Source organism: Schistocerca nitens, chromosome 5 (assembly GCF_023898315.1).
Source record: "Schistocerca nitens isolate TAMUIC-IGC-003100 chromosome 5, iqSchNite1.1, whole genome shotgun sequence".
Classification (NCBI taxonomy): Eukaryota; Metazoa; Arthropoda; class Insecta; order Orthoptera; family Acrididae; genus Schistocerca; species Schistocerca nitens.
Genome location: NC_064618.1, coordinates 410,796,555 through 410,815,546, shown reverse-complemented (window position 1 = coordinate 410,815,546; position 18,992 = coordinate 410,796,555). Strand labels below are relative to the sequence as shown.

Below are 18,992 nucleotides of genomic sequence, written 5' to 3'. Positions count from 1 at the left end.
TGCTCTAGAAGGTGTAAGTCAACTACCCTGGCCAGCAAGATCTCCGGATCTGTCCCCCATTGAGCATGTTTGGGACTGGATGAAGCGTCGTCTCACGCGGTCTGCACGTCCAGCACGAACGCTGGTCCAACTGAGGCGCCAGGTGGAAATGGCATGGCAAGCCGTTCCACAGGACTACATCCAGCATCTCTACGATCGTCTCCATGGGAGAATAGCAGCCTGCATTGCTGCGAAAGGTGGATATACACTGTACTAGTGCCGACATTGTGCATGCTCTGTTGCCTGTGTCTATGTGCCTGTGGTTCTGTCAGTGTGATCATGTGATGTATCTGACCCCAGGAATGTGTCAATAAAGTTTCCCCTTCCTGGGACAATGAATTCACGGTGTTCTTATTTCAATTTCCAGGAGTGTATGTGCTTCGTCGCAATTGTTCTGTAGCGCAATCAGTCCGATCTGAATTTCGTAAACAAGTAAATCACGAAAGAGACACTCTAGACTTAGAAACGGTATCAGGAAACTTCACGGACTTATTAAGTTATTTAGCTCTATAGCCCATGTAGTAATCTTCAAAATGTCATGTTAACATCATGAAAAGGGAAATTTTCAGATATAAATATCTTGGAAATGCTAGATTCAAGAGTAGTCTAACAAAAGAGACAAAGATCCCAAGGCAAAATATCCAGAGCATCGCAAGGTGCAGGACAATGGTACGTCAAACAGAATGGGCATTAGAAATTAAATGTAAAACGAACAAGATCGGCATCCTTATAACAGCACTAAACAACCATGAAATCTGCTCAGTCGTTTGTTAGCTATTTACAAGTCTGGATTGATTTTATAATATTCTTTTGCTTCTAATTCGTTGACTAAGTTCCCTAGCAGTCTTTTCCATATTGCTAAAGCGAGCTAAATCCGATATTGTTATCGAGTTAAAGATTTCCGAAAGCCATCTGTTTCCAATATACCACTGACAGCGACGCAAAAGACAGGAATAACAAAATGCACCTAGGCCTCTTGTTGCACAGTGTTCTGCCAAGGGCGTGCAAGAACTAGTTTTCTATTGTTACGAAATCTTCATTGTAAGTAAAACACGAACTGTGTATATTCCTGTTGCCGATGTTATACCTGAAAAATATCTGTTGGACTTACCGAGCATTATACATGAATTACAACATGCGCTTATACTTTTCATGTCTTTTTCCTGCTGGATCCTAAACTTGGGCGGACGCTGGTCCACAAAGACTACCCCGTGTTTAAAAATACATTCAACTAGCTTTTCCTGAAGTTAAGTGTTTACATATGTTTGCCAAGAATGAGGATAAACGATACGATGCCCAAGATGAAAAACGACAAAGAGTAATTCACACTGTTGACTCGATCTTGCTGCAGTTTGTGTGCCAAGATCTCAGTTAGCAGCCTATTTCAGGTAATTACAGAAGACCAATCATACTTCAACGAGATTAAGTTTATTTTGGATTAATGGTCAAATTATTTGTAGAGATACACATCTAACACGTTTCGCATGGTGTCTCTGGGAAATTTAGTGTCTATATATCCCGCTACACCTATCAAACCAAAATTTGCTGCCTCCGTTAGTGTTCCATTCACGAGATCAATGGATGTGGTTAAGTGGTGGAATTCCCTCTAATTTTCTCCGTAGGTCTTGAGTGGAAACGAATCAAACGAAAAAAATATGAATATCACGGACGACCTGTCTGCCTCAAATTTCAAAATTCATTGCAGCAGTTTCCATACCAGAAATACACGTTGCTCCATTTTGACTTAAGCGTAAGAATATGTTTCCGTTTGGCAAAAACAGTATCATTAAAAGTACGTTTTTTGGTAATTCTGATACCCTTATTCGAAACAATAAGTATTATCTTTTTAGTTAGAAGCAACAATAATTCTTTTCGTTATTGTTTTATGTTAAGTGCTTTTCTGCCAGTGCAACTTTTTTGCTGTCGGCACACTCATGTGTGGCAGTTGATTTAACATCAGATGCAGTAATAAATTTTACAATACTTCCAGGAACACTTCAAGCTATTTTATACAAGGTACTTTATTAATATATTTCTAAATTATATTATTTTTCACTCTAAGCATCGATTTAAAAAGAATCAACTTTTTTGATGACTTTGAATTCAAGCATTGGTCTTTTTCTCTTGTCATTTGTCCATGAATGTGTGTGTGTGTGTGTGTGTGTGTGTGTGTGTGTGTGTGTGTGTGTGAGGGTGGGTGGATGGGCGGGTGAGGGTTAGTGGGGAGAGGGGTAAACTTACCAGAATTATTATCTGGTCGATTTCATGATATATTTAGCCACATACCATAATAAATAAAATCATTATCGAAAGTAAAATCTAACTGTAAATCTGCGATTAGAAAATTAAGCTTCTTGACAAGGTCGTGGTTTACACTGAAGCAGAACCACAGTCTGGTTCACTGTTTGTACGCAAAATTTTTACTAGTTCTACATCTACATCTACATTTATACTCCGCAAGCCACCCAACGGTGTGTGACGGAGGGCACTTTACATGCCACTGTCATTACCTCCCTTTTCTGTTCCAGTCGCGTATGGTTCGCGGGAAGAACGACTGTCTGAAAGCCTCCGTGCGAGCTCGAATCTCTCTAATTTTACATTCGTGATCCCCTTGGGAGGTATAAGTAGGGGGAAGCAATATATTCGATACCTCATCCAGAAACGCACCCTCTCGAAACCTGGACAGCAAGCTACACCGCGATGCAGAGCGACTCTCTTGCAGAGTCTGCCACTTGAGTTTGCTAAACATCTCCGTAACGCTATCACGGTTACCAAATAACCCTGTGACGAAACGCGCCGCTCTTCTTTGGATCTTCTCTATCTCCTCCGTCAACCCGATCTGGTACGGATCCTACACTGATGAGCAATACTCAAGTATAGGTCGAACGAGTGTTTTGTAAGCCACCTCCTTTGTTGATGAACTACATTTTCTAAGGACTGTCCCAATGAATCTCAACCTGATACCCGCCTTATCAATAATTAATTTTATATGATCATTCCACTTCCGTACGAATACTCCCAGATATTTTACAGAAGTAACTGCTACCAATGTTTGTTCCGCTATCGTATAATCATACAATAAAGGATCCTTCTTTCTATGTATTCGCAATACATTACATTTATCTATGTTAAGGGTCAGTTGCCACTCCCTGCACCAAGTGCCTACGTGGTGAAGATTGGTTCCTGTGGGAATGCTTTGTCATGGAATAATGTAGATGCCAGTGATACTCGCAAGAATTACTCAACTGCGAAGATACATTTCGCCATCGGCCTTGCCGCAGTGGTAACACCGGTTCCCGTCAGATCACCGAAGTAAACCGCTGTCGGGCTGGGCTAGCACTTGGACGGGTGACCATCCGGTCTGCCGAGCGCTGTTGGCAAGCGGGGTGCACTCAGCCCTTGTGGGGCAAACTGAGGAGCTACTTGATTGAGAAGTGGCGGCTCCAGTCCCGGTAACTGACGTACGGCCGAGAGAGCGGTGTGCTGACCACATGCCCCTCCATATCCGCCGGCCGAGGTGGTCTCGCGGTTCTAGGCGCGCAGTCCGGAACCGTGCGACTGCTACGGTCGCAGGTTCGAATCCTGCCTCGGGCATGGATGTGTGTGATGTCCTTAGGTTAGTTAGGTTTAAGTAGTTCTAAGTTCTAGGTGACTGATGACCACAGCAGTTGAGTCCCATAGTGCTCAGAGCCATTTGAACCTCCATATCCGCATCCAGTGACGTCTATGAGCTGAGAATGACACGGCGGCCGGTCAGTACCGTTGGCCCTTCATGGTCTGTGCGGGAGGAAGCTCTCAACATGAACAGGAAAACGCTTGAAAAAAAGACTCAATGACTTAGGAGGTCACGCGACGGACTGCAAGTAAAATATAGTCCAGCGGCAGAGGCCAAGGCGACAGGACGCGCCTGGAGCGATGGCAGAAGTTGTAGGTGTCTGCTACACAGTAATTTAGTTTAGTTCGTATTTTTCTTTACATACTTCCGCGAAGAAGTGAACTATACTTAGATGTTTTACTGTGTGGACTAGTATTTAGAAAATTATTCTAAGTTTTCATTTTTGCGTAAACCTTAGTCCAAGACCATTAGACGAGTGTGTCGTGAATATCAGGAATCCGGCGAAACATGAAATCTCCGACATCGCTGCAGCCGGAAAGAGATCCTGCAAGAACGGGACTAACGAGGACTGAAGTAAATCATTCAACGTGATAGAAGTGCAACCTTTCCGCAAATTGCTGCAGATTTCAATGCTGGGCCATCAACAAGTGTCAGCGTGCGAACCATTCAACGAAAGATCATCGATATGCGCTTTTGGAGCCGAAGGCCCACTCGTGTACCATTGATGACTGCACGACACAAAACTTTACACCTCATCTGGGCCCGTCAACACAGACATTGGACTGTTGATGATTGGAAACATGTTGCATGGTCAGACGAATCTCGTTTCAAATTGTATCGAGCGGATTCTATCGGGTGGTTGGAAGTGTACGGATATGGAGACAATCTCGTGAATCCATGGACCCTGCATATTGTCAGAGAACTGTTCAAGCTGGTGGAGGCTTCGTAGTGCAGTTGGAGTGATATGGGACCACAGATACGTCTAGATACGATTCTGATAGGTGACACGAACGTAATCATCCGGTCTGATCACCTGCATCCACTCATGTTTATTGTGCATTCCGAGGGACCTGGGCAATTCCAGCAGGACAATGTGACACTCCACATGTCCAGAATTGCTACAGGGTGACTCCAGAAACACTCTTCTGTGTTTAAACACTTCCGCTGGTCACCAAATTCCCCAGACAACATTATTGATCATATCTGGGATGCCTTGCAACGTGCTGTTCAGAAAAGCTCTCCACCGCGTCGTACTCTCACGGATTTACGGACAGCCCTGCAGGATTCATGGTGTCAATTCCCTCCAGCACCACTTCAGACATTAGTCGAGTCTATGCCACGTCGTGTTGCGACACTTTTGCATGCTCGCGGGGCCCTACACGATCTTAGGCACGTGTACCTGTTTCTTTGGCTCTTCGTCGTAGTTTAGATCAATGCATTGGAGTTAGCATATTTATTTTCTGTGGTAGGTTTTGGGTAAGCGGAGTTTCTAGTAAACAGTAACTGTTGATATGTAGAGACATTTATATCTGTTTTAAGATCTTGCGGATCTTGCAGTCTCTGGCTACAGCGAGAACGCTGGAAAGCAGATTTTGGTGTTTGTTTATTCCTATCCTTATATACTGCGTACGTTCGGATACTTCTCTCTTTTGCGGGGTCTGCTAGTTCATCTTGACTATTTTGTTTGTATTTCTTGAGGGCTTATATCAACCTTTTAAACTTTTTTTTATAAGGATGGGGACTGTCCTTGTTGTGAACGGACACAAGAATTGGTTGCTGTCTGTAAACAGATAGAAGCTGCGTTGGCCGTCGTCGACAGGGTTCTGGCAAATGCTCAGAAGCTGTGGCAACATCGGGGTACCGTTGACGAGACCTGCGAAACATTTAATGCCGTTGTAATCTCGCAGTGGCCATGTTGTTGCTGTGTTTTCCGATATGCAACATCTGACCGGTCTGTCTTAATTCGAGAGTGAGTGCAGACAGTGGTGGGTTCTCGTGTTACTGGGCGGAAGGCAAAGAGAGGGAACGGACTGCACGGCTGGCTCCTTAAGCAGGTACGAGGTGCTACCCAGGGTTGGTTAAAACTTGTGAGCCAGGACGGGATGCCTCTCCTGTTCGGTCTGCAGCCCGTTTTCCTGCCCACTCCGAAGAAGTGCGGAGGGTTGGTATGCTAGTCTCTGGGAGTTCCATCGTTAGGCGGGTGATGGAGCCCCTCAAGGAAATGGCGTGCAGAGCGGGGAAAAATGCCAGTGTGCACTTGGTACGATTGCCGGACGTATAGAAGACCCTGCCGGCGGCTATCGACTTCAAATAGTGGCGCACATCGGCCCGAATATGCCTGCTGCTTGGTTCTGAGGCCATCCTCGGCTCCTTTCGGCGGGTGGCTGATTTCGTGAAGAGAACTAGCATCGCACGCGGGATCTGATCTAATCTGTCTATTTGTGGTATTATATCCAGGGTCGATCGCGGTCCTCTGGTTTGGAGCAGAATGGAAGGTCTACACCAGACGCTCGACCGACTCTGCAGTGGTATCGGATGCAAATTTCTCGACCACCGCTGTTGGAAGGAGAGCTGTTGGGTTCCTCTTAATAGGCCAGGCGTGCACTAACGCCAGGAAGCGGCCACGAGAGTAGTGGAGTACATAAGGTGTGCACTTTTTTTTTTTGGGTCAGAGACGAATCGTCTGCTGAAATCGAGGTTACATCAACTACAAAGCTTCCAGAGAATGCTTGCCCTCGCAGATCGGTTATAGAAAACGTTAATATTAATTAGTAAACTGCAGGTGCATCGAAGAAAAGATTCCAGAATTAATAGCGCTTGTTGAAAGTTATAATGTCTAGATAGTATTGGGAACAAAAAGCTGGTTGAAACCGGAAGTGAATAGCAATGAAATCCTAAGTTCAGACTAGAATATTTATCGTAAGGATAGGTTAGTCAATGGTGGCGGCGTATGTATTGCAGTAAAGAACTCGATAATGTTAGCGAGGTTATCACGGATACCGAATGTAAATTGATCTGCGTGAACATAAGCATCGAATGTCGATAACAAATGCGTCAGATGCTTTTGGTCCGCCTGGGTCATGAGCTGTAGTGTTAGAACGCTTCATAGAGAAATTACAGAATATCGTTAGTAATGTCCTAATAGGGGGGGGGGGGGGGGGGAGAGTGACTTCAAATTGCCGGGTAAAGATTGGGAGAGTGAAGCTATCAAAACTTGTGCCAAAGATAGGGGTTCGTGTAACATTATTCTGAATGTTTACTCGAAAAATTACTTTGAGCAGAACCAGCTCGTGAAGATAACGTCTTACACGTCCTGGCAACAAACAGACCTGAATTTATCGAATCAGTTGACGTAGAGGAAGATATCAGTGATCATAACTCTGTTATAGCGACTATGGCTACAGATTTTACGAGCAATATTAAGAAAGGTAGGAAGACATTTTTGCTTAGCAAGAGTGACAGTATACCAATTGTAGAGTATCTGAGTAGTCAGCATCAAAGGAAGAAGAAGATGTAGAGCACAAATGGAAAAAATCAAAAGATTCGTTCAGCATGCTTTTGATAAGTATGTTCCGAGCAAGGTCATAAGGGTTGGGAAGGAATCACCGTGGTTCAATAGTTGTGTTAGAAAACTGCTCCGTAAACAATCTTAAAGAAATGTAACTCATCCAGTAGTGCTAGTGATTGTTTTCAATACAGTCCAGAGACAGGTAGTGCTATTTTCATTGTTTTCTACAAGAAGTGGCTAGCAATCACAGCTTAGTCAACAATCAGCCGCCTTTAGTGAATTAGCAGTCTAGTTAAAAGTTGATTAACTCTCTATAGTAAATTGATTTCTTAGGATGGATAACATGTGTGACTGCTGTGTACGGACGCAGGAGCAGCTAGCCACTGTTCGCGAACAGCTGAGCATGTTGATGGCCGCGGTCAGCGGTCTTCAGGCTGCTGCCTCGGAGTGTAGCGGCAGTGGGGAGTCTGGTGTGTCGCATGGTACACCCCAGGTGTTACATGCTTCACCCACTGTCCCTGCTGTCGAGACATCTTCGCGGGTACCGGGCGCGGCTGGGCCACCCTCTCCCCAAGGGGAGTGGCGGGTTCAGCGGCGTTCGCGGCGCACGAGGCGGAGGGTAAATGTGGAGGCTGGCCGTGTGGCATCGCTCGCTCTGCCTGTGAGTGGACATGTGGCTGCTCCTTCAGCAAGGTCCGAGCAGGCACACGGGGGGAGGGGTTTATTAGTTATTGGGAGCTCCAACGTTAGGCGGGTGATGGAGCCCCTTAGGGAAATAGCGGAACGGTCTGTCTGCTTGCCGGGGGGTCTCATCCGAGATGTGGAGGAGGCCCTGCCGGCGGCGATAGAGAGCACTGGGTGCACCCGACTGCAAATTGTTGCTCATGTCGGTACCAATGACTCCTGCCGTCTGGGTTCAGAGGTCATCCTCAGTTCGTACAGGCGCCTTGGCGGAATTGGTGAAGGGGGAAAGCCTCGCTCGCGGGGTGGAATCAGAGCTAACTATTTGTAGTATCGTTCCCAGAACCGATCGCGGTCCTCTGGTTTGAAGCCGAGTGGAAGGCTTAAACCAGAGGCTCAGACGATTCTGCGGAGATCTGGGGAGCAAATTTCTCGACCTCCGCTATCGGGTGGAGAAATGTAGGGTCCCCCTGAATAGGTCAGGCGTGCACTACACGCCGGAAGCGGCTACAAGGATAGCGGAGTACGTGTGGAGTTCACATGGAGGTTTTTTAGGTTAGAGAATTCTCTCCCTAGGCCCGACAAGACGCCTCCTGAGACGCGGCAAGGTAGGAGTAGGCAAAATGCAACAGGTAATAACAATATTAATGTGCTGTGCAGGAGCGTCTATAGAAAGGTCCCAGAACTGCTCTCATTAATAAACGGTCACAACGCCCATATAGTAATAGGGACAGAAAGTTGGCTGAAACCAGACGTAAACAGTAATGAAATCCTAAACTCAGATTGGAATGTATACCGCAGAGACAGGCTAGACAGTGAAGGGGGAGGCGTGTTTATAGCGATAAGAAGTGCAATAGTATCGAAGGAAATTGACGGAGATCCGAAATGTGAAATGATTTGGGTGAAGGTCACGGTTAAAGCAGGCTCATACATGGTAATTGGATGTCTCTATAGGCCCCCTGGCTCAGCAGCTGTTGTGGCTGAGCACCTGAAGGATAATTTGGAAAATATTTCGAGTAGATTTCCCCACCATGTTATAGTTCTGGGTGGAGATTTTAATTTGCCAAATATAGACTGGGAGACTCAAACGTTTATAACGGGTGGCAGGGACAAAGAATCCAGTGAAATTTTTTTAAGTGCTTTATCTGAAAACTACCTTGAGCAGTTAAACAGAGAACCGACTCGTGGTGATAACATATTAGACCTTCTGGTGACAAACAGACCCGAACTATTTGAAACAGTTAACGCAGAACAGAAAATCAGCGATCAAAAAGCGGTTACTGCATCAATGATTTCAGCCGTAAATAGAAATATTAAAAAAGGTAGTAAGATTTTTCTGTTTAGCAAAAGTGACAAAAAGCAGATTACAGAGTACCTGACGGCTCAACACAAAAGTTTTGTCTCAAGTACAGATAGTGTTGAGGATCAGTGGACAAAGTTCAAAACCATCGTACAATATGCGTTAGATGAGTATGTGCCAAGCAAGATCGTAAGAGATGGAAAAGAGCCACCTTGGTACAACAACCGAGTTAGAAAACTGCAGGGGAAGCAAAGGGAACTTCACAGCAAACATAAAAATAGCCAAAGCCTTGCAGACAAACAAAAATTACGCGAAGCGAAATGTAGTGTGAGGAGGGCTATGCGAGAGGCGTTCAATGAATTCGAAAGTAAAGTTCTATGTATTGACTTGGCAGAAAATCCTAAGAAATTTTGGTCTTATGTCAAAGCGGTAGGTGGATCAAAACAAAATGTCCAGACACTCTGTGACCAAAATGGTACTGAAACAGGATGACAGACTAAAGGCCGAGATACTAAATGTCTTTTTCCAAAGCTGTTTCACAGAGGAAGACTGCACTATAGTTCCTTCTCTAGATTGTCGTACAGATGACAAAATGGTAGATATCGAAATAGGCGACAGAGGGGTAGAGAAACAATTAAAATCGCTCAAAAGAGGAAAGGCCGCTGGACCTGATGGGATACCAGTTCGATTTTACACAGAGTACGCGAAGGAACTTGCCCCCCTTCTTGCAGCGGTGTACCGTAGGTCTCTAGAAGAGCGTGGCGTTCCAAAGGATTGGAAAAGGGCACAGGTCAACCCCGTTTTCAAGAAAGGACGTCGAACAGATGTGCAGAACTATAGACCTATATCTCTACCGTCGATCAGTTGTAGAATTTTGGAACACGTATTATGTTCGAGTATAATGACTTTTCTGGAGACTAGAAATCTACTCTGTAGGAATCAGCATGGGTTTCGAAAAAGACGGTCGTGTGAAACCCAGAGACTCAGAGGGCCATAGACACGGGTCCCCAGGTAGATGCCGTGTTTCTTGACTTCCGCAAGGCGTTCGATACAGTTCCCCACTGTCGTTTAATGAACAAAGTAAGAGCATATGGACTATCAGACCAATTGTGTGATTGGATTGAAGAGTTCCTAGATAACAGAACGCAGCATGTCATTCTCAATGGAGAGAAGTCTTCCGAAGTAAAAGTGATTTCAGGTGTGCCGCAGGGTAGTGTCATAGGACCGTTGCTATTCACAATATACATAAATGACCTTGTGGATGGCATCGGAAGTTCACTGAGGCTTTTTGCAGATGATGCTGTGGTGTATCGAGAGGTTGTAACAATGGAAAATTGTACTGAAATGCAGGAGGATCTGCAGCGAATTGACGCATGGTGCAGGGAATGGCAATTGAATCTCAATGTAGACAAGTGTAATGTGCTGCGAATACATAGAAAGATAGATCCCTTATCATTTAGCTACAAAATAGCAGGTCAACAACTGGAAGCAGTTAATTCCATAAATTATCAGGGAGTGTGCATTAGGAGTGATTTAAAATGGAATGATCATATAAAGTTGATCGTCGGTAAAGCAGACGCCAGACTGAGATTCATTGGAAGGATCCTAAGGAAATGAAATCCGAAAACAAAGGAAGTAGGTTACAGTACGCTTGTTCGCCCACTGCTTGAATACTGCTCAGCAGTGTGGGATCCGTACCAGATAGGGTTGATAGAAGAGATAGAGAAGATCCAACGGAGAGCAGCGCGCTTCGTTACAGGATCATTTAGTAATCGCGAAAGCGTTACGGAAATGACAGATAAATTCCAGTGGAAGACTCTGCAGGAGAGACTCTCAGTAGCTCGGTACGGGCTTTTGTTAAAGTTTCGAGAACATACCTTCACCGAAGAGTCAAGCAGTATTGCTCCCTCCTACGTATATCTCGCGAAAGGACCATGAGGATAAAATCAGAGAGATTAGAGCCCACACAGAAGCATACCGACTATCCTTCTTTCCACGAACAATACGGGACTGGAACAGAAGGGAGAACCGATAGAGGTACTCAGGGTACCCTCCGCCACGCACCGTCAGGTGGCTTGCGGAGTATGGATGTAGATGTAGAAGTGGCTTGCAAGACGATTGTTCGACCGATTCTTGAGTACTGTTCATCGATTTGGGGTCGTTACCATGTAGGACTGATACAAGAGACAGAAAAGGTCCAACGAAGAGCGGCGCGGTTCGTCGCGGGATCTTTTAGCCGGCGCGTGAGCGTTACGGGGATGCTCAACAAAACCCATCGGCATACATTGCAAGAGAGGCGTTGTACATCACGGAGATGTTTACTATTGAAATTTCGAGAGAGTTCTTTCCGGGAAGAGACGGACAACATGTTAATTCCTTCCACATATATCTCACGTAATAACCAAGGCGATCAAATTAGAGCCAATACAGAGGCTACCGACAATCTTTTTTCCCAAGCGTTACTCGCGAGTGAAACAGGATGTTGAGGATCAGTTAGTGGTACCAGAAGTGCCCTCTTCCACATACCATTAGGTAGCTTGACGGGTCTGAAGTAGATGTAGGTACCTATGACCGTGTATTGAATTTAACTGAAACAGAGCGCACTAGAGATGTTCACTGAAAGTGAAACTCCTCTGACGTGATATCCACACAAACACCTAATGTGACCACATAATCACAGTGGACTGATGAATTTCACTTTTAATCACAATAATAACTTTTTAAAAATAGCTAATGGAGACCAAACCATGAGATTCTATGTGAAGTAGAAAATACGCAACAATTAACGGTTAGAATGAGAAAATAATAAAAACCCACTGACGATGGTGAAATTATGATTGTAAGTAGCCCAGATATAGTAAATGAAGAGTTTGCTTCAAAGAAGACCGAAAACCTAATACAGTTTTTCTGTTGACATGAACTAACCGGAAGGACAGCTGAAAAGCACAATGATTTACAGAAATTACGGAAGACTTAAATCAAGGTTACCGCACAGCAAGAAAATAGTTCCTGAAAAAAATATTTCAATTTCTAATACAAATATAAGTATTAGTAAGTCTTTTCTGAAAGTGTTGGTTTTGTCTCGAGTAAAGCCTCGTACAAAATGAAACGTGGACGATAAACAGTTCTGACAAGAAGCTTTTAGAATGTGGTGCCGCAAAAGAAAGCTGAAGATTTGATAGGTGGATCTGACAGCAATAAAGATGTGCTGAATGGAATTGGGGAGAAATTTATGGCACAACCTGACTAAAAGAAGGTTTTGGTTGACAGCACGCATCCTGAGGCACCAAATAGCACCAGGTGGGTATAATTAAAATGTAGCTACTCAACAGAGATCCAGTTATTGTACAGGAGCGAAACTTGCTAGATATTCTAATGCGTGAACGCGGAACCGATTTACGCTAGGAAAAAATTAGTTTAAATTTTGAAACTTCCTGGCAGGTTAAAACTGTGTGCCGGATCGAGACTCGAAATCGGGACCTTTGCCTTACGCGGGCAAGTGCTCTACCGTCTGAGCTACTCAAGCACGACTCACGCCTCGTCTCACGGCTTTCCTTCTGCCAGTACCTCGTCTCCTACCTTCCAAACTTTACAGAAGCTCTCCTGCGAACGTTGCAGAACTAGCATTCCTGAAAGAAAGGCTACTGCGGAGACATGGCTTAGCCACAGCCTGGGGATGTTTCCAGAATGAGATTTTCACTCTGCAGCGGAGTGTGCTCTGATATGAAACTGGCAGAAGTAAAGCTGTGAGGACGGGGCGTGAGTCCCGCTTGGGTAGCTCAGATGGTAGAGCTCTTGCCCGCGAAAGGCAAAGGTCCCGAGTTCGAGTCTCGGTTCGGCACACAGTTTTAATCTGCCAGGAAGTTTCACATTCCGCTGCAGAGTGAGAATCTCATTCTAGCTTAAATTTTGGCCACCATACCCAAAACTAGCGTTGTGAATGCAAGAAAGACGTATGGAATGTTTGCATACGTAATGGCCTAAGAATGCGACGAGGACGGAAAGCTCGAGGAACTGAGAAACGCATAATGTTGATATTATTAACCGCCACATACACAATATGTTCAGTATGACCATTGGAGACGTTGTCGAGATGCTATACAGCTGCAGATTTGCATCTGGTGGCCAAAATTGGAACTAATTTTTTTCAGCATCAATCGGTTCCGCATTAGCGCATTAGAATATCTACCAAGTTTCGTTGGCATAATTACAGCTTACACTGGACCTCTGTGAGTAGCTAAACTTTAATTATAATCTCCCAGTAGTTAACTTGGTAATATGGAGGATAAAACGTGAGTTATTGTAGAGGGAGAGCATCCAAAACATGGCTGCAGTAAACAGGTGCAATTGGATTTCGGTTGCATACTTGTGCAGGAATGAAAAAGCTTGTGCAGAATAGATCAGCATGGAGAGATGCAACAGACCAGTCTTGTGACTGAAAATCACAGCAATACAATAGCAGTACAGGGACTCGAACCTCGCTATCTCCTGCATTAGAATTCAGTGTCATAACCACACCGGCACTGTACTTGATTTGCAATACCACGAAGAACCCGTTTCTATGAGAGTTTATTTCAAGTAGTTGACTTTGGCGCTGAGAATGAAGCAAAACATAAACTGGTGTGTTAAAGTAAGGATAAAAGTAACTTTCACAGTATGTGTCAGCGCCAAGTAATACAGCTGGATGGTACTCGTACTACACACGTAAAGGGCTGATACAGTATAGTACAGAAGGTAAATGAAAGAACTACGCAATGAGACGAACAAAAAAGATACACTACTGGCCATTACAATCGCTACACCACGAAGATGACGTGCTACAGACGCGAAGTTTAACCGACAGGAAGAAGATGCTGTGTTATGGAAATGATTAGCATTTCACAGCATTCACACAAGGTTGGCGCCGGTGGCGACACCTACAACGTACTGACATGAGGAAAGTTTCCAACCGATTTCTCGTACACAAACAGCAATTGACCGGCGTTGCCTGGTGAAACGTTGTGATACCTCGTGTAAGAGGAGAAATGCGTACCATCACGTTTCCGACTTTCATAAAGGACGGATTGTAGCCTATAGCGATTGCGGTTCTTCGTATCGCGACATTGCTGCTCGCGTTGGTCGAGATTCAATGACTGATAGCAGAATATGGAATCGGTGGGTTCAGGAGGGTAATACGGAACGCCCTGCTGGATCCCAACGGCCTCTTATCACTAGCAGTCGAGATGACAGGCATCTTATTCACATGGCTGTAACGGATCGTGCAGCCACGTCTCGATCCCTGAGTCAACAGAAGGGGACGTATGCAAGACAACAACCATCTGCACGAACGGTTCGACGACGTTTGCAGCAGCATGGACTATCAGCTCGGAGACCATGGCTGCGGTTGCCGTTGACGCTGCATCACAGACAGGAGCGCCTGCGACGGTGTACTCAACGATGAACCCGGGTGCAGGAATGGCAAAACGTCATTTTTTCGGATGAATCCAGGTTGTGTTTACAGCATCATGATGTTCGCATCGGTGTTTTTCGACATCGCAGTGAACGCACATTGGAAGCGTGTATTCGTCATCGCCATACTGGCCTATCACCCGGCGTGATGGTATGGGCCAGAGCGGCCGAGCGGTTCTAGGCGCTACAGACCAGAACCGCGCGACCGCTACGGTCGCAGGTTCGAATCCTGCCTCGGGCATGGTTGTGTGTGATGTCCGTAGGTTAGTTAGGTTTAAGTAGTTCTAAGTTCTAGGGGACTGATGACCTCCGAAGTTAAGTCCCATAGTGCTCAGAGCCATTTTGATGGTATGGGGTGCGATTGGTTACATGTCTCGGTCACCTCTTGTTCGCATTGACGGCACTTTGAACAGTGGACGTTACATTTCAGATGTGTTACGACCCGTGGCTCTACCCTTCATTCGATCCCTGTGGAACCCTACATTTCAGCAGGATAATGCACGACCGCATGTTGCAGGTCCTGTACGGGCCTTTCTGGATACAGAAAATGTTCAACTGCTGCCCTGGCCAACACATTCTGCAGATCTCTCACCAATTTGAAACGTCTGGTCAATGGTGGCCGAGCAACTGGCTCGTCACAATACGCCAGTCACTACTCTTGAAGAACTTTGGTATCGTGATGAAGCTGCATGGGCAGCTGTACCTGTACACGCCATCCAAGCTCTGTTTGACTCAATGCGCCGGCGTATCAAGGCCGTTATTACGGCCAGAGGTGGTTGTTCTGGGTACTGGTTTCTCAGGACCTATGCACCCAAATTGCGTGAAAATGGTGTCACATGTCAGTTAAAGTATAATATATTTGTCCAATGAATACCCGTTTATCATCTGCATTTCTTCTCGGTGTAGCAATTTTAATGGCCAGTAGTGTACTTTTATTCAAAGATGGCACTTGGGACACTGAAGTCACCGCGATTGGATATTGCAACAGGTGGTACATGGTTCATAAAAAGGTGTGTGAGATTAGGACAGACACAATGCATGTTGCTCTACAACGTGCTTCCATGTTCGCCATAAGCTTGGGAAGGAGTTCTTCTGGCCGGGGCTTCCAATCCTGCACCAGCGCTGTTGACAATTGCTGGATGGTCGTTGATGCACGTGAACATGCCGCAGTACGTCTTCCACAACGTATCCCACACATGCCCGATGGAAGTTAAGTAGGGGGAACAGGCGGGCCAGTCCATTCGCTGAATGTCCTCTCGATCCAAGAGCGCTTCTATCTGCGCAGATCGGCGCGGTCGCGCATTGTCATCCACGAAAATGAAGTCAGGGCCGGATGCACCCCTGAAAAGCTCATGGGAAAGGAGCACACTGAGGCAACGACGCGGACCGTGTTCAAAGCTTTGGAGGTCATATATTCCAGACATGATCAGTCTAGGGGTGGATCTGCAATGTGAGGTAACTGAAGGAATCTTCACAAGCCAAGATCGTTAAAAAAGCATTTTCTTGGATGACTGATTTCGTCAGAGCTATGCTGTCATCATCGAAAGCATGCTTTTGAATTTTTACAACGTATTACCCATCAGTATTACAAGTAGCTTCTCACTGTATATGGACACCCCACCACCATGAAGATCACTACACGTCGGTATTTGACATATAAAGGTATTACACTGAAGCGCCAAAGCAACTGGTATAGGCATACGTATTCAAATACTGAAATATGTAAACATGCAGAACACGGCGCTGCGGTCGGCAACGCCTATATAAGACACAACTGCCTGGCGCAGTAGTTAGTTCGGTTACTGCTGCGACAATGGTAGGTTGTCAACATTTATGTGAGTTTGAACGTGGTGGCACGACCGATGGGATACAGCATCTCCGAGGTAGCGATGAAGTGGGGATTTTCCCGTTCGACCATTTTACGAGAGTACCGTGAATATCAGGAATCCGGTAATGGCCGAGCTGTACTAGGCGCTCCAGTCCCGAAACGCGTTGCTGCAACAGTTGCAGGTTCGAATCCTGCCTTGGGCATGGATGTGTGTAATGTTCTTAGGTTAGGTAGGTTTAAATAGTTCTAAGCCTAGGGGACTGATGACCTCAGATGTTAAGTCCCATAGTGCTTACAGCCATTTGAACCTTCTTATTTTTTTTTTTTTAATCCGGTAAAACATAAAATCTCCGAAATAGCTATGGCTGGAAAAAGATCCTGCAATAACGGGACCAACGACGACTGAAGAGAATCGTTTAACGTGACGGAAGTGCAACCCTTCCGCAAATTGCTGCAGGATTTCAATGCTAGGCCATCAAAAAGTGTCAGTGTGCTAACTATTCAACGAAACATTCTCGATATGGGCTTTCGGAGCCGAAGGCCCACTCGTGTACCCATGATGACTCCACGACACAAAGCTTTAGGCCTCGCCTGGGTTTGTCAACACCGACATTGGACTGTTAATGACTGGAAAGCGTTTTGCCTGGTCGGACGAGTCTCGTTTCAAATTGTATCGAGCGGATGGACGTGTACGGGTAACGAGACAACCTCGTGAATCCATGGGCCTTGCAACCCAGAAGGGGATTGTTCCAGCTGGTGGAGGCTCTGTAATGGTGTGGGGTGTGTGCAGTTAGAGTGATATGGGAACCCTGATACGTCTAGATAAAACTCTGACAAGCGACATGCACATAAGCATCCTATCTGATCACCTGCATCCATACATGTCCATTGTGCATTCGACGGACTTGGACAATTCCAGCAGGACATTGTGACACCCCACATGTGCAGAATTGCTACAGAGTGGCTACAGGAACACCCTTCTGAGTGTTCTTGGCCACAAAATTCCCCAGAAATGATCATTATTGAGCTTATCTGGGGTGCCTTGCAACATGCTGTTCAGAAGAGATCACCACCCCGTCGTACTCTTATGGATTTATGACAGCCTTGCAGGATTCATGGCATCAATTCCCTCCAGAACTACTTCAGACATTAGCCGAGTCCATGCCACGTCGTGTTGCGGCATTTCTGCGCGCGATATTAGACAGGTGTACCAGTTTCTTTGGCTCTTCAGTGTACGTAAATCATAAGTTTAACTATACTGCAACGACTGAAAGAGTTCATGTTCACTACCAGCTGGCAACCCAATAAAATGCTTTTTTTTACCGGTCTTGGCTCGTGAAGTTTTATTCAATTACCATACATTTGGAGATCTTTCCCTCCATGAAACATTATGGCTCCCCACGCCATAACACCGGAACCACATACATGTTCGACAATATTCCTGGGTGCACTTCGTGTTCTCACCTCTCACCATACGAGGGTATTCCAGTATTGTCGAACATGATTATTTTGGTAATCAGATGCTACTATTGGGGAGGCATAACGTTGCATTGGCAAACTGACCTCCAAATTTATTAACACTATATACTCACCGGCCAGCGTCATTGTGACACTGTATTCCTTCCATATGTGTGAGTTTTCAGTTGTGTATTTGGTCATGACTTCATTTTTATACACTGAACAGGCAAAGGAACTGGAACACCTGCCTAATATCGTGTAGGGCCCCGCGAGCACGCAGAAGTGCCGCAATACCACGTGGCATGGACTCGACTAAAGTCTGAAGTAGTTCAGGAGGGAACTGACACCATGAATCCTGCAGGGCTATCCATAAATCCGTAAGAGGACCAGCGGTGGAGATGTCTTGTGAGCATCACGTTGCAAGGCATCCCAGATATGCTCAATTAATTTCCATGAACTCAGAAGAGTGTTCCTGGAGTCACTCTGTAGCGATTCTGGACGTATGGGGTGTCGCATTGTCCTGCTGGAATTGCCGAAGTCCGTCGTAATGAACAATGGACATGAATGGATGCAGGTGATCAGACAGGATGCTTACGACGTGTCATCTGTCACAGTCTTATCTAGACGTATCAGGGGTCCCATATCACTCTAACTACACACGCCCCACACCAGTACAGAACCTCCACCAGATGGAACAATCCCCTTCTGGCTTGCAAGGCCCATGGATTCACGAGGTTGTCTCCATACCCGTACACGTCCATCTGCTCGATACAATTTTAAACGAGACCCGTCCGACCAGGCAACATGTTTCCAGTCATCAGCAGCCCAAAGTCGGTGTTGACGGGCCCAGGCGAGACGTAAAGCTTTGTATCGTGCAGTCATCAAGGGTACACGAGTGGGCCTTCTGCTCCGAAAGCTCATATCGATTATGTTTCGTTGAATGGTTGGCACTGAATCTGCAGCAATATGTGCGAAGGTTGCACTTCTGTCACATTGAACGATTCTCTTGAGTCGTCGTTGGTCCCCTTCTTGCAGGATCTTTTTGCGGCCGCAGCATTGTCGGAGATGTGATATTTTACCGTATTCATGATATTCTCGGTACATTCGTGATATG

General features: G+C 45.6%; 1 protein-coding gene and 1 pseudogene across 3 annotated transcripts in view; one reads left to right on the top strand and one right to left on the bottom strand.

The window, feature by feature from the left end:
• Positions 1-18,992, bottom strand: part of LOC126259995 (SPARC-related modular calcium-binding protein 2) — an 860,600-nt gene that overhangs the window by 239,333 nt on the left and 602,275 nt on the right. The window lies entirely within an intron of this gene.
• LOC126261477 (5S ribosomal RNA) lies at positions 3,302-3,419 on the top strand (annotated as a pseudogene).